The sequence below is a fragment of the Odontesthes bonariensis genome, chromosome 8 (assembly GCF_027942865.1).
Source record: "Odontesthes bonariensis isolate fOdoBon6 chromosome 8, fOdoBon6.hap1, whole genome shotgun sequence".
NCBI classification, from domain to species: domain Eukaryota; kingdom Metazoa; phylum Chordata; class Actinopteri; order Atheriniformes; family Atherinopsidae; genus Odontesthes; species Odontesthes bonariensis.
Genome location: NC_134513.1, coordinates 22,724,705 through 22,737,257, shown reverse-complemented (window position 1 = coordinate 22,737,257; position 12,553 = coordinate 22,724,705). Strand labels below are relative to the sequence as shown.

At 43.5% G+C, this 12,553-nt stretch overlaps 5 non-coding genes across 5 annotated transcripts; 3 read left to right on the top strand and 2 right to left on the bottom strand.

Moving 5' to 3' along the window:
* The first annotated feature begins 3,823 nt into the window (after nt 1–3,823).
* On the top strand, nt 3,824–3,895 carry trnae-uuc (transfer RNA glutamic acid (anticodon UUC)). The gene has a single exon. It is a non-coding gene; the product is annotated as a tRNA-Glu (tRNA).
* A 2,811-nt stretch (nt 3,896–6,706) lies between these two features.
* On the top strand, nt 6,707–6,779 carry trnam-cau (transfer RNA methionine (anticodon CAU)). The gene has a single exon. It is a non-coding gene; the product is annotated as a tRNA-Met (tRNA).
* A 571-nt stretch (nt 6,780–7,350) lies between these two features.
* trnam-cau (transfer RNA methionine (anticodon CAU)) lies at nt 7,351–7,423 on the top strand. The gene has a single exon. It is a non-coding gene; the product is annotated as a tRNA-Met (tRNA).
* Nucleotides 7,424–10,983: 3,560 nt separating this feature from the next.
* trnak-cuu (transfer RNA lysine (anticodon CUU)) lies at nt 10,984–11,056 on the bottom strand. Its single transcript has one exon. It is a non-coding gene; the product is annotated as a tRNA-Lys (tRNA).
* A 717-nt stretch (nt 11,057–11,773) lies between these two features.
* On the bottom strand, nt 11,774–11,884 carry trnal-caa (transfer RNA leucine (anticodon CAA)). The gene is made up of 2 exons: nt 11,847–11,884; nt 11,774–11,819 (listed from the first exon to the last, which is right to left on the bottom strand). It is a non-coding gene; the product is annotated as a tRNA-Leu (tRNA).
* Nucleotides 11,885–12,553: the final 669 nt, after the last annotated feature.

The following is a 12,553-nucleotide window of genomic DNA, read 5'->3' as shown; positions in this document are numbered from 1 at the left end:
ACATGTACTGGTTCATTTGCACAACTGTGTGTGGTCTCCTTCATGTTGATACTCCTACGAGCCAAGTGTTTTTGTAAAAGGGAAAAAAAACAAGTATAGATAGGAATGAACAAATGAAAAAATAAATCAAGCACCGTCTCAATAAATGAAGCCCAAAAGGGTTCTTGACCCTCATAACATGAATATGACAGTGGGTACAACCATGTAAGTGGCAGTTGCAATAAAACAGTGATTTTCCAACACCTTCCTCTATTATTTTCTTTATTTCAGAGTGCTCCTGACGGGATTCGAACCTGCAGGGTTATGAACGACATAATGACATTAATTATATGCAGGACTGAAAAAAATGAGGGAACCAGGATTTGGCACTGTGAGTAGCGTAAAGCAACGACATTTCTGCTGTGTTTTCCAATGACATGACTAGAATGTCAATTTAATCTAGCCCTGTGACAAATTCAATAGGACGTTGGTTTGTAACGAGTCATCCTATGCGCACCACTTGATGTGAAATAACACTTTACAGCCAGCAGATTTACTACTTCTCTTTAGGGAAGGGCTCGCTTAACTCTTTCCAGCAGCTCTAGGACCATTGTGGCTTTTAAAAACTAAAAGAATGATCAAGTTTTTCTGCTACTTTGATGTGTAACACGGTGCTTAATAACATTTTGAGCAGCAAAGACAAATGCTATTTGTCATTAAATGACATGGGCATCCACGAATGATACGGAAAAAGAGAAATTTCATGGTCTATTGTCGGACAAAATGTTTTTGTCCCCGGACTTGGACCATTTGGTGATCTGGCAGGTGCTGGCCGTCCATCCGTCCGTCCATCTTGGATCGAGTTTGAGGGAGGCCCGTTTTTTGTGTCGTACGGCACTGTGGAATCTAATCTTCCCCACTTGCTTCGTAGAGGAGGAACTTAGAATGCACATGAGAAAACAGATCATCACTTTAACTGAAGAGTCATAGCAAAAAATGCTTTCTTGGTTGAAGTGTTGCTAGAGTGCATTAGCTTTAGACTGTGTTTTCCCTACAAGCCAGCCATTGTCTGAACAGAGGTAGAGATAGCAAGGTACATTTGAAAGCTGATTATTCAAGGAGCAGAGACTGCATTGGCCGGGAATCGAACCCCGGTCAACTGCTTGGCAAGCAGCTATTCTCTCCACTATACCACCAATGCCCTGACAGATCTTTATTTAGTCATCTATCAACTGTTTTTCTTGCTGGGCTATGACACACTCACTCTTACTCAGGAATCTTTCTATTTCTCCCTGAAATAAGAGAGAAGTCTAAAGCGTGAAACTTGTGCTTGCTTGGATTCATTCTCCAGATGCGCACAATTGCTTTCATCTAAGGCTAAAATGTTCACAACTTCAGTACAATGCACTATGCCAATTAATTTGCCAGTTAGGAATGAGTTTACCACAGTCTTGCAACCTGTACCGTGTGCACTGCTTTCGGGTCCCTGACGGTCTAGTGGCTAGGATTAGGTGCTCTCACCGCCGCGGCCCGGGTTCGATTCCCGGTCAGGGAATGAGGGAACCAGGTTTTGGCACTGTGAGTAGCGTAAACCAAAGACATTTCTTCTGTTGTTTTCCAATGACATGACAAGAATGTCAATTTAATCGAGCCCTGTCACAAATTCAATAGGACGTTGGTTTGTAAGGAGTCATCCTATGCGCACCACTTGATTTGAAATAACACTTTACAGCCAGCAGATTTACTACTTCTCTTTAGAGAAGGGCTTGCTTAATTCTTTCCAGCAGCTCTAGGACCATTGTGGCTTTTAAAAACTAAAAGAATGATCAAGTTTTTCTGATACATTGATATGTAACACGGTGCTTAAAAACATTTTGAGCAGCAAAGACAAATGCTATTTGTCATTAAATGACATGGGCATCCACGAATGATACGGAAAAAGAGAAATTTCATGGTCTATTGTCGGACAAAATGTTTTTGTCTGCGGACTTGGACCATTTGGTGATCTGGCAGGTGCTGGCCGTCCATCCGTCCGTCCGTCTTGGATCGAGTTTGAGGGAGGCCCGTTTTTTGTGTCGTACGGCGCTGTGGAATCTAATCTTCCCCACTTGCTTTGTAGAGGAGGAACTTAGAATGCACATGAGAAAACAGACCATCACTTTAACTGAAGAGTCATAGCAAAAAATGCTTCCTTGGTTGAAGTGTTGCTAGAGTGCATTAGACTGTGTTTTCCCTACAAGCCAGCCATTGTCTGAACAGAGGTAGAGGTAGCAACGTACATTTGAAAGCTAATTATACAAGGGGAAGAGTATGCATTGGCTGGGAATCGAACCCAGCTTGGCAAGCAGCTATTCTCTCCACTATACCACCGATGCCCTGACAGACCCTTATTTAGTCATCTATCAACTGTTTTTCTTGCAGGGCTATGACACACTCACTCTTACTCAGGAATCTTTCTATTTCTCCCTGAAATAAGAGAGAAGTCTAAAGCGTGAAACTTGTGCTTGCTTGGATTCATTTTCCAGATGCGCACAATTGCTTTCATCTAAGGCTAAAATGTTCACAACTTCAGTACAATGCACTATGCCAATTAATTTGCCAGTTAGGAATGAGTTTACCACAGTCTTGCAACCTGTACCGTGTGCACTGCTTTCGGGTCCCTGATGGTCTAGCGGCTAGGATTCGGCGCTCTCTCAGCCGCGGCGGGGGTTCAATTCCCGGTCAGGGAATGAGGGAACCAGGTTTTGGCACTGTGTGTAGCGTAAACCAAAGACATTTCTGCTGTTGTTTTCCAATGACATGAATAGAATGTCAATTTAATCGAGCCCTGTCACAAATTCAATAGGACGTTGGTTTGTAAGGAGTCATCCTTTGCGCACCACTTGATTTGAAATAACGCTTCACAGCCAGCAGATTTACTACTTCTCTTTAGAGAAGGGCTCGCTTAACTCTTTCCAGCAGCTCTAGGACCATTGTGGCTTTTAAAAACTAAAAGAATGATCAAGTTTTTCTGATACTTTGATGTGTAACACGGTGCTTAATAACATCTTGAGCAGCAAAGAGAAATGCCATTTGTCATTAAATGACATGGGCATCCACGAATGATACGGAAAAAGAGAAATTTCATGGTCTATTGTCGGACAAAATGTTTTTGTCCACGGACTTGGACCATTTGGTGATCTGGCAGGTGCTGGCCGTACATCCGTCCGTCCGTCTTGGATTGAGTTTGAGGGAGGCCCGTTTTTTGTGTCGTACGGCGCTGTGGAATCTAATCTTCCCCACTTGCTTTGTAGAGGAGGAACTTAGAATGCACATGAGAAAACAGACCATCACTTTAACTGAAGAGTCATAACAAAAAATGCTTCCTTGGTTGAAGAGTTGCTAGAGTGCATTAGCTTGAGACTGTGTTTTCCCTACAAGCCAGCCATTGTCTGAACAGAGGTAGAGGTAGCAAGGTACATTTGAAAGCTAATTATACAAGGAGCAGAGAATGCATTGGCTGGGAATCGAACCCCGGTCAACTGCTTGGCAAGCAGCTATTCTCTCCACTATACCACCAATGCCCTGACAGACCCTTATTTAGTCATCTATCAACTGTTTTTCTTGCAGGGCTATGACACACTCACTCTTACTCAGGAATCTTTCTATTTCTCCCTGAAATAAGAGAGAAGTCTAAAGCGTGAAACTTATGCTTGCTTGGATTCATTCTCCAGATGCGCACAATTGCTTTCATCTAAGGCTAAAATGTTCACAACTTCAGTACAATGCACTATGCCAATTAATTTGCCAGTGAGGAAGAGTTTACCACAGTCTTGCAACCTGTACCGTGTGCACTGCTTTCGGGTCCCTGATGGTCTAGTGGCTAGGATTAGGCGCTTTCACTGCCGCGGCCCGGGTTCGATTCCCGGTCAGGGAATGAGGGAACTAGGTTTTGGCACTGTTAGTAGCGTAAACCAAAGACATTTCTGCTTTTGTTTTCCAATGACATGACTAGAATGTCAATTTAATCTAGCCCTGTCACAAATTCAATAGGACGTTGGTTTGTAAGGAGTCATCCTATGCGCACCACTTGATTTGAAATAACACTTTACAGCCAGCAGATTTACTACTTCTCTTTAGAGAAGGGCTCGCTTAACTCTTTCCAGCAGCTCTAGGACCATTGTGGCTTTTAAAAACTAAAAGAATGATCAAGTTTTTCTGATACTTTGATGTGTAACACGGTGCTTAATAACATTTTGAGCAGCAAAGACAAATGCTATTTGTCATTAAATGACATGAGCATCCACAAATGATACGGAAAAAGAGAAATTTCATGGTCTATTGTCGGACAAAATGTTTTTGTCCGCGGACTTGGAGCATTTGGCGATCTGGCATGGGGGAAATTTTGGGTAAAAAAAATGTATATAAATATGAACGAATTTAGAAATGTATATATAATTAATATAAATATAAAAAAATCTTTCCTTACGCATTATACACGCTCCTTGGCAAAATATTTCTCCAAGGGTGACAACAATATTACTGGGCATGTATTGTTGTAATGTTTTAAATACTTGAACGCAGTTTTTCTAGAGAAGATAATTGCTTTGTATTTGGGAGTATCGTCCATTGACTCTTTTGGGCTTTCACATGCGCGAGCATACAAACAACAGGTAAGTGACATGCTGTTTATAAAGTTGTTTTGTAACGTCCCCATACCAGTAATGTGAGAACCATGCATATGGTTTTGATGGTAAGGCTTGTGACTTTATTGTCGGATCGTTTATAAAGTGGTGTGACGTTTCTGCAGTGTGCAAGTTGTTGTTTTACATGGAAGGGTTAGCACTTGCCCCTTAGCCACCACGTATTAGCCTCGCATGACAGGCTGCGCAAACAGCGCAATATCCGCACAGGGAGCGCAGATTTGCACCTGTCTGTGTCCTACTATCAGTATTTGACAACCTCTAGCAATGGAAACGCGCTTCAAATGCCCCGGAGTTCCCCTTTAAGTGCAGTGTAATGCATGACTCAACCTGGAGGCTCCTCTGTCTTTTGTCAAAATTGCACAAGCAAAGTTAAAAAAGAACCTTTTTGTCATATTGCTATGAAAGTCACACACAAAACAAAAAAATTTCAAAAAGCCTGAGGGACCTAATGAGGGAACCTGGGAAAAAATTGACATCAAACCTCTTTCTTTAACAAGTCAGACCAGGAAGTTATTGACTACTTGTTGTGTGCTACTTTACTTGTTACCTACTCAGCAGATATCAACCTTATGACAAACATAAAGAAATCTAACACACACTCTGATGATTGGATGAGAGGTGGTAATGATCGAGGCCACGCCCACAGACAGCTACAGCAAGTCTCTGTGGCGCAATCGGCCAGCGGGTTCGGCTGTTAACTGAAAGGTTGGTGGTTCGAGCCCACCCAGGGACGAGTGTGTGCACCAACAAATCTACCGGAGAGCTATAGGTTGTAGGTTGGGTAGCAAATCAAAAGATGTACTGGTTAATACCATGGCTCTTTTACGCTAGTCGTCCATTGTTCCGTCAACGCAAGCCGTATCCAACGCATTCAGTTAATTTTCAATGAAATCCGGCCGATCGTTGTCGCCGTGCTCGCAAAGCATGCTGGGATTCTGACACAGCGAGCTGGGGACCTGCGGCACGTCAAAAAGTTGGGCTCGCTCGAAGTTTATGCAAATTTGCCACGGCAGACGTAGTGCGTTACCCAATGACAGTAGATCATGTATTTTTTTTCCCTTTGTTTATTCACCACTGAACATTTCGGGTATTGCTCATGTCATTGCTATTGCGGGCAAAATGAACAGCAGCAGTGGCCAGAATGGCTGTGCTAAAACGATTGTAGGCGAATAAACACACCTAAAACATCAGGCAATTGTGAGCATCTCCACTTTTGCAGTAAAGTAATGACCATCAAGGAATAGAGGTTCAATCCAGTGCATCAAATTCTTTCATGGGCAGAGGTGGAGTAGTGGATTAAACGTTATCAATAATTGTGATAGGCATTCATTTCAACAAAAGAACCAAATCACACCCATGGCCATGTTTTCACAACATGTCTTGTTCATGTTTCATTTTCAAATCAGAGAAAAGGTGCAGGGACAGGAGATGCAGCGAGAAGGAGATCTCCTGTGTCGCATCAGCAGCACAATAGCAGCTCTCCTCGCTCGCAGATCCACATCCATGGTGCAATATGAAATAATGTTCCATTGCTGACGATTTATACACATTAATTTCCCCCCGAAACTCCGAAACTTCGGTTGATTAAAATCACAAGTTATTTACTTTACCCCGGAGCCGTTCTACCGTATGTTCTATCTACAACTTCGTATACACGCCCACTGTAGTAGCAACACGGCGACACTAGGCATCCAATCCGGCGAGTTAAGTTGACGTGACGGAACAATGGACGACTAGCGTTAGAGATGCCTTGCAATCAGATATTTGTCGTCTTTCAGTTTCTCCTTCCTTTATTATCTACTTAAACTTGTCATGTCAGACACATTTTTCTTCGGTTTTGCCGTTCTCGCCCCCCATAGATGTCACAGGGGGCTGCAGATTAGAAGATCTTATATCCTACCATCCACTTATTTGATTGCCATGCAATCCATGTGAGCTGGGCAAGTGGGCATCACATACCTTTAGCAAAGTCTGCAGGACCAATGAATGGGTGTGTGAAAGTGAGCCTAGGCTGACAATACATGCATATTTATGTTTTGCAGGCCTCGTTGGCGCAGTAGGCAGTGCGTCAGTCTCATAATCTGAAGGTCGTGAGTTCGACCCTCACACGGGGCAATCTTTTTGATGTGGTGTTTATAGCACTTCACCTCAGTTACAGCTGGAAATTTGCTGGGCACAAGTGGCTCCGATTATTCTCTGTTGGGGCTGCAGAAAGCCCACTCGGAAGCTCACTCACTACAAGGTGTGGAAAGTGTCAAACGCAACTTATGGGCATTCGAACCATCTCTCTTTTAGAAAAGCAAGTTGCACCCTGGCCAAGACCCATGACAAAGGATAGGAAGTTCATCACGCTAACATAATAGAATACGCTGTGTGACAAAAGCACCTTTGCAGACTCTCCTTCTCTTGACATAGACTGACATGGGACAATTCAGTCAAGTTTATCCCACGTGAAACTACCTCTTTTGCAACTTTCCATAAACTTTCAAAATGAGAATGAAAGCCAGATAAAGAAACTTGTGAGTTGATTGTTTAACCTCTAGTCCAGACAACAGGTCTTTTGAACAAGTAGCTACGTGCTCAACAAGCCATGTCATCACATATTTTAGCAAAGTCTGCAGGACCAATGAATGGGTGTGGGAAAGTGACCCTAGGCTGACAATGCATGCATATTTATATTTTGCAGGCCTCGTTGGCGCAGTAGGCAGCGCGTCAGTCTCATTATCTGAAGGTCGTGAGTTCGACCCTCACACGGGGCAGGTGTTTTGATGTGTTTATAGCACTTCACCTCAGTTACAGCTGGAAACTTGCTGGGCACAGGTGGCTCCGATTGCTCTCTGTTGGAGCTGCAGAAAGCCCACTCGGAAGCTCAGTCACTCCAAAGTGTGGAAGGTGTCAAACACAAGTTATGGGGTTTCGAACCATCTCTCTTTTTTAAAAGCATTGCAATCAGATCTTTCTCGCCTTGTGTCAAACCCAAGTTATGGGGATTCGAACCATCGCTCTTTTAGAGATGCCTTGCAATCAGATATTTGTCGCCTTTCAGTTTCTCCTTCCTTTATTATCTACTTAAACTTGTCATGTCAGACACATTTTTCTTCGGTTTTGCCGTTCTCGCCCCCCATAGGTGTCACAGGGGGCTACAGATTAGAATATCTTATTTCCTACCATCCACTTATTTGATTGCCATGCAATCCATGTGAGCTGGGCAAGTGGCTATCACATACCTTTAGCAAAGTCTGCAGGACCAATGAATGGGTGTGGGAAAGTGAGCCTAGGCTGACAATACATGCATGTTTATGATTTTTAAGCCTTGTTGGCGCTACCTCGCTCACGTTAGCCTGCATCTCCCCTCCAATAGGCTTCGCACTTCTCCATTCTCACATTGAACGGTTTAGCCAATGTCGCACCGACTCACAATGAACCGAGCCTATCAACGCCCGAGCTCACAATGGAACTCGGCCAATCAAGGTGAAGCCCTAACTTGGAGTTAACCTCCCTTCCCCTCCCGCTCCCCCTCCTCCAACAAAACCAACAAAAAAACAAATTAAAGATTTTGTTTTCGTTAGGTTAGAGGATTATAAAAGTTAGCCGTTACAGAAGAGGGATTTTTCATCGAGCCGTTGTCTCTGCCGACTTAAAAAAACAGTCTTACAGTAAGTATCAAGTTATATTGTTTCTTATATATCCCTCCATTCAAACAAACGTCCTATTACAGTTTTTCTCTATTGGTTTGGCTCATTTCTTGAAACAGAAATTACATTCTCAAAACTCTAAGATCATTTGGCATAACACTCTTATAGTTCAGCACAACACCATAGCTAACCTGCAAAAGCACATATCTCTCCCAAAACTGTTCACCCATGCTTCAGACCTAATTTCTTTCCCATGAAAAGAGTCAGTGCCACCCAAATTGCAAAGATCTTTCTCAGTTGCCGAGGCTCATTTCTTGAAACAGACCGAACGTTTTAAACACTCTTTAGTACTTTTTGCAAAACTAAACTGAATGGTTAAGCAAAACACCATGGTTCACTAGCAAAAGCTCATATCTCCCCCTAAACAGTTCAGCCATGTGTCAAAATGAAGTTTCTTTCTCATTCAAATAGTCAGTGCCCCAAAATGCATTGTCCTTTTCGCATTGTGTGAGCACTACAAGTCAAACTGTTTAGATGTTTTGTCACTATGGCATAGGACTACCTAACAGAATACAATAGTGTATAAAACTGAAGGAAAAAAGTTTCACAGTAAGAGTAGCCTCAAAGCACACACAATACACTCATACCAACCATTTTTATTCACACAAATACTGTGAAGTACGTAACTTCCATACAGTATAGTATTGTAGAAGGAAAAGAAAAATATACATAGCACACATATACTGTAATATAAACACAAACAAAGAAAACAAGCAAAATTATGTGGCTATGAATGATGACATGATCTATAATTGTCGCCCGAATTTCATCTGGGACGGCACGGTGTCTTCGTGCTCCTCGGCCTCTTCCCCCTATTCCACCACTGCGCATCCTCACTCCTCCTTTTCTTCTTCTTCTTCTTCTGCTGGTGAGAGGAGTGTGAGCGGAAGAGCTGAGAGAAAGGCTAAGTGTAAAGGTAGTTTTTCTACCCTTTATTCGCTATCCTTGTTTTCTCTGTTAAATGTTTCATTAGTTGTGTTAGTTCTGTGTACTTTGTGTAGTCTTGTGAGGTTAATTTCGAGGTTTTTTTCGCATTTGTTTGGTGCGCTTCCCGGCCGCAATGGCGTCTGGCGGCTTCTCCATGCTGTCCCGGAAGCGCGGCATCAGAGTCGGTGCCGGCTCTCCGTGCAGCGTGGAGGAAGTGGCGCTGGCCGTGGGGCAGGTTATCGGGCACGGTTCGGTAAAGTCCGCTGCCCGCATGAACAGTGCGGTGGTTTTATTTCTAGCGAAGGTGGAGCAGGTGCACAGCCTGGTGGAGGCGGGCATCACCAGGGGCGCCGCCAGGCGGGGAAAGGTGGTAACGTTTCTAAGGGCCCAGCGGCCTGGGGGGCCCTAAGAGGTAGTGATAGTATAATATTAATATTGTTGCCCATTCTTAGAATTTTCTAATGAATTACAACATTTTTAATGGAAAATAAACTAATCAAACACAGTTTTCGATTTCAATAACTTTTCTTTAGTTCTTTGGCATATTGACATTTACTCGGCCCTCCCCCTCTTGCAAAATGGTGCGGTCCAGTTCTGATCGAATTGTAGTTGAACGCATCCGAAATGCAGGCAGGTGTATGGAGCGGCTGTCTGAAACACATGATGGACGGTGAGCTGACTGAAATAATCTAGAATGAAGTCGGGTTATCAGAAGCGGAAGGAAAGACGGGAGAAAGACGAGAGGGCCAGTAGAGGCAGGCAACTGATCACTCAGTTTTTCTCAAAGAAAGGTAAGTTCACTCACTGACTTTGAGCTTTCAAACACTAGATGTTAGCGAATGGTAGGCTAACATATTAATATACATCTAACTTGGATGTATAACTGAAACCTGCATGCTTTAACCTTTTCCTGTATTAACTTATCTTGCATTCATCACTGATACAGAGCCAGGCTCCACATCAGGCAATGTTGCAGCGGCCAGTGACACCACCACTGCTGAAGTGCAGGAGGACAGGACGAGGACCAGCAGTGAAGATGGTGAGAAAGTAGCAAAGAGTACCATGTCACTTTAAAATTGATTCACAATAAGATGTTTCCCTTCTTTTAAGGGTTACACTTTTACAGCTATTAAGTATGGAGTTAATTTGATTGCATGCATAACTGTAACTTGCATGCATTTAACTTTTCTATGCATTAACGTCCATGCATCACTAACCTGCATGCTTTAACTAAACTCCATTTGAATCCATGATACAGAACAAAGCCCCTCATCAGGCCATGGTGACGACAACAGGGCCAGTGCCAGCAGTGCAGATGACAGCGCAGCACAGAGTAAGGAGCAAGAGCAGGAGGGGGCAGGGTTAATGGACATTTGCCAGTCTGAAAGTGAGGATCTACTTTCAAATGATCCAGGGTTGTGGCCAGTAAAGCTCATGGACAGTGACAGAACTGGTATTGTCAGGAAATTGGCTACTACAGAGTCAAAGCAATTCTGAAGGGAAATCTTTTCCAGAGTACTTGAGGTACACAAAGGCAGCAAATGGCAGGGAAAGAATGTTTTTTATTCATATTGTGCATTTCAGGAGGTTTGTGATCATTCAAAGAGGCACCACTGAGAACGCTGTGATGGTGGTAACAGAGCTGAACTTTGACTTTAAGTGCTGGATCAAACATCTGTTGATTATTGAAACTACTACATCCAACGTGGGGCTCGAATCCACGCGCCTGAGATTAAGAGTCTCATGCTCTACCGACTGAGCTAGCCGGGCTATTCACATTTTATAAAACATGCCTTCCGGAAAAAAAAAGAAGAGATAAAAAAAGCCAAAGTCAACTTTCAGAGATTTCGAATGACATGGGAACACATTCCTCCCTTTTCAACCTCTACCTACTCCACTCGACTGGATCCCACTCAGCTGTTAGGGTTTTCCAAGAGGTAATACCACCTGGCACAAGGTGGTACATTTTTAGCACCTACTCGGTCGGGGTCGAGTTGAGTCCAGCCGAAAATGTGACATTTACAGACTGCAGGCAACTGATTGGCCAGGGAGTGATGTCACTGGATGAGTCATGAAAGCCACTCCTTAACAAGAACCCGGCAACAGCAACAGTTGGATTTGATGTATTCTGTGATCGTCAACGAGGTGGATTGCTAGACGCAAAGACATAGACCAAGTAGCAGGTATAGCTTCACCTTGATGTCCTAAATTGTTGTGTCATATTTTGTCCAATAAAAGTGACATCACAGGACTTTTGGACCTCCTTGCTATAACGACCCCACCCACATTGAGGTGGTTGTGAGTAAGTACGAGTGGAAAAGAGCTTAATGTAGCAGGAGAACTGCCTCATCGCACAGCTGAATTGTGTATGTTGATGGGAGGAACTGAAGGCCCGTCTTCAGAGATAAATGCCCTTTTTCACCATGGCCTGACATGGCTTTCTTTACGGTCTTCTAATAAGAAAGTAAGATTTAAGCAAGAAATTAGTGTCAGGAGCTGGATTTGAACCCACGCCTCCTTTTGGAGACCAGAAGTCCCTGTCCTAAGGAAGGACTGAAGCCTTGAGTCTGGCACCTTAGACCACTCGGCCATCTTGACACCATTACTTCCCTGCCTGTGTAAAATATGAGAAACGTGAACCAAAATGCAAAACGCTACTCCACTTGACTAAATTCGACTCGGGTTTTAGGGTTTTCCATGAGGTAGTAACAGCTGGTAGCAGCTACATTTTTAGCACCTACACGGCAGGGATTCGAGTTGAGTCCAGCCGAAAATGTGACGTCTACAGACTGCAGGCCACTGATTGGCCAGGGAGTGATGTCACTGGATGAGTAATGAAAGCAAGAGAGGGCCAGAGGCCATGGGTTGTTATTCAGATTTTCTTTCTTTTGTTTTAAAGTGAATGATCATACTTGAGCAAACGGGGAATACAGAAATGACATGAGCCCAAAGAAAGGTCAAAGTAATGCTCTTGCACAAGTTTGAATGTTTTTTACTCATATTGTGCATTTCAGGAGGTTTGTGATCATTCAAAGAGGCACCACTGAGGACGCTGTGATGGTGGTAACAGAGCTGAACTTTGACTTTAAGTGCTGGATCAAACATCTGTTGGCCGTCCCTCCTCACGCCATATCCTGATCCAGGAACAAGGGCATGTGCACATGCACATGCACATGCACATGCACATGCACATGCACATGCACATGCACATGCACATGCACATGCACATGCACATGCACATGCTAAAACAAGGGCACGGATAGAAAT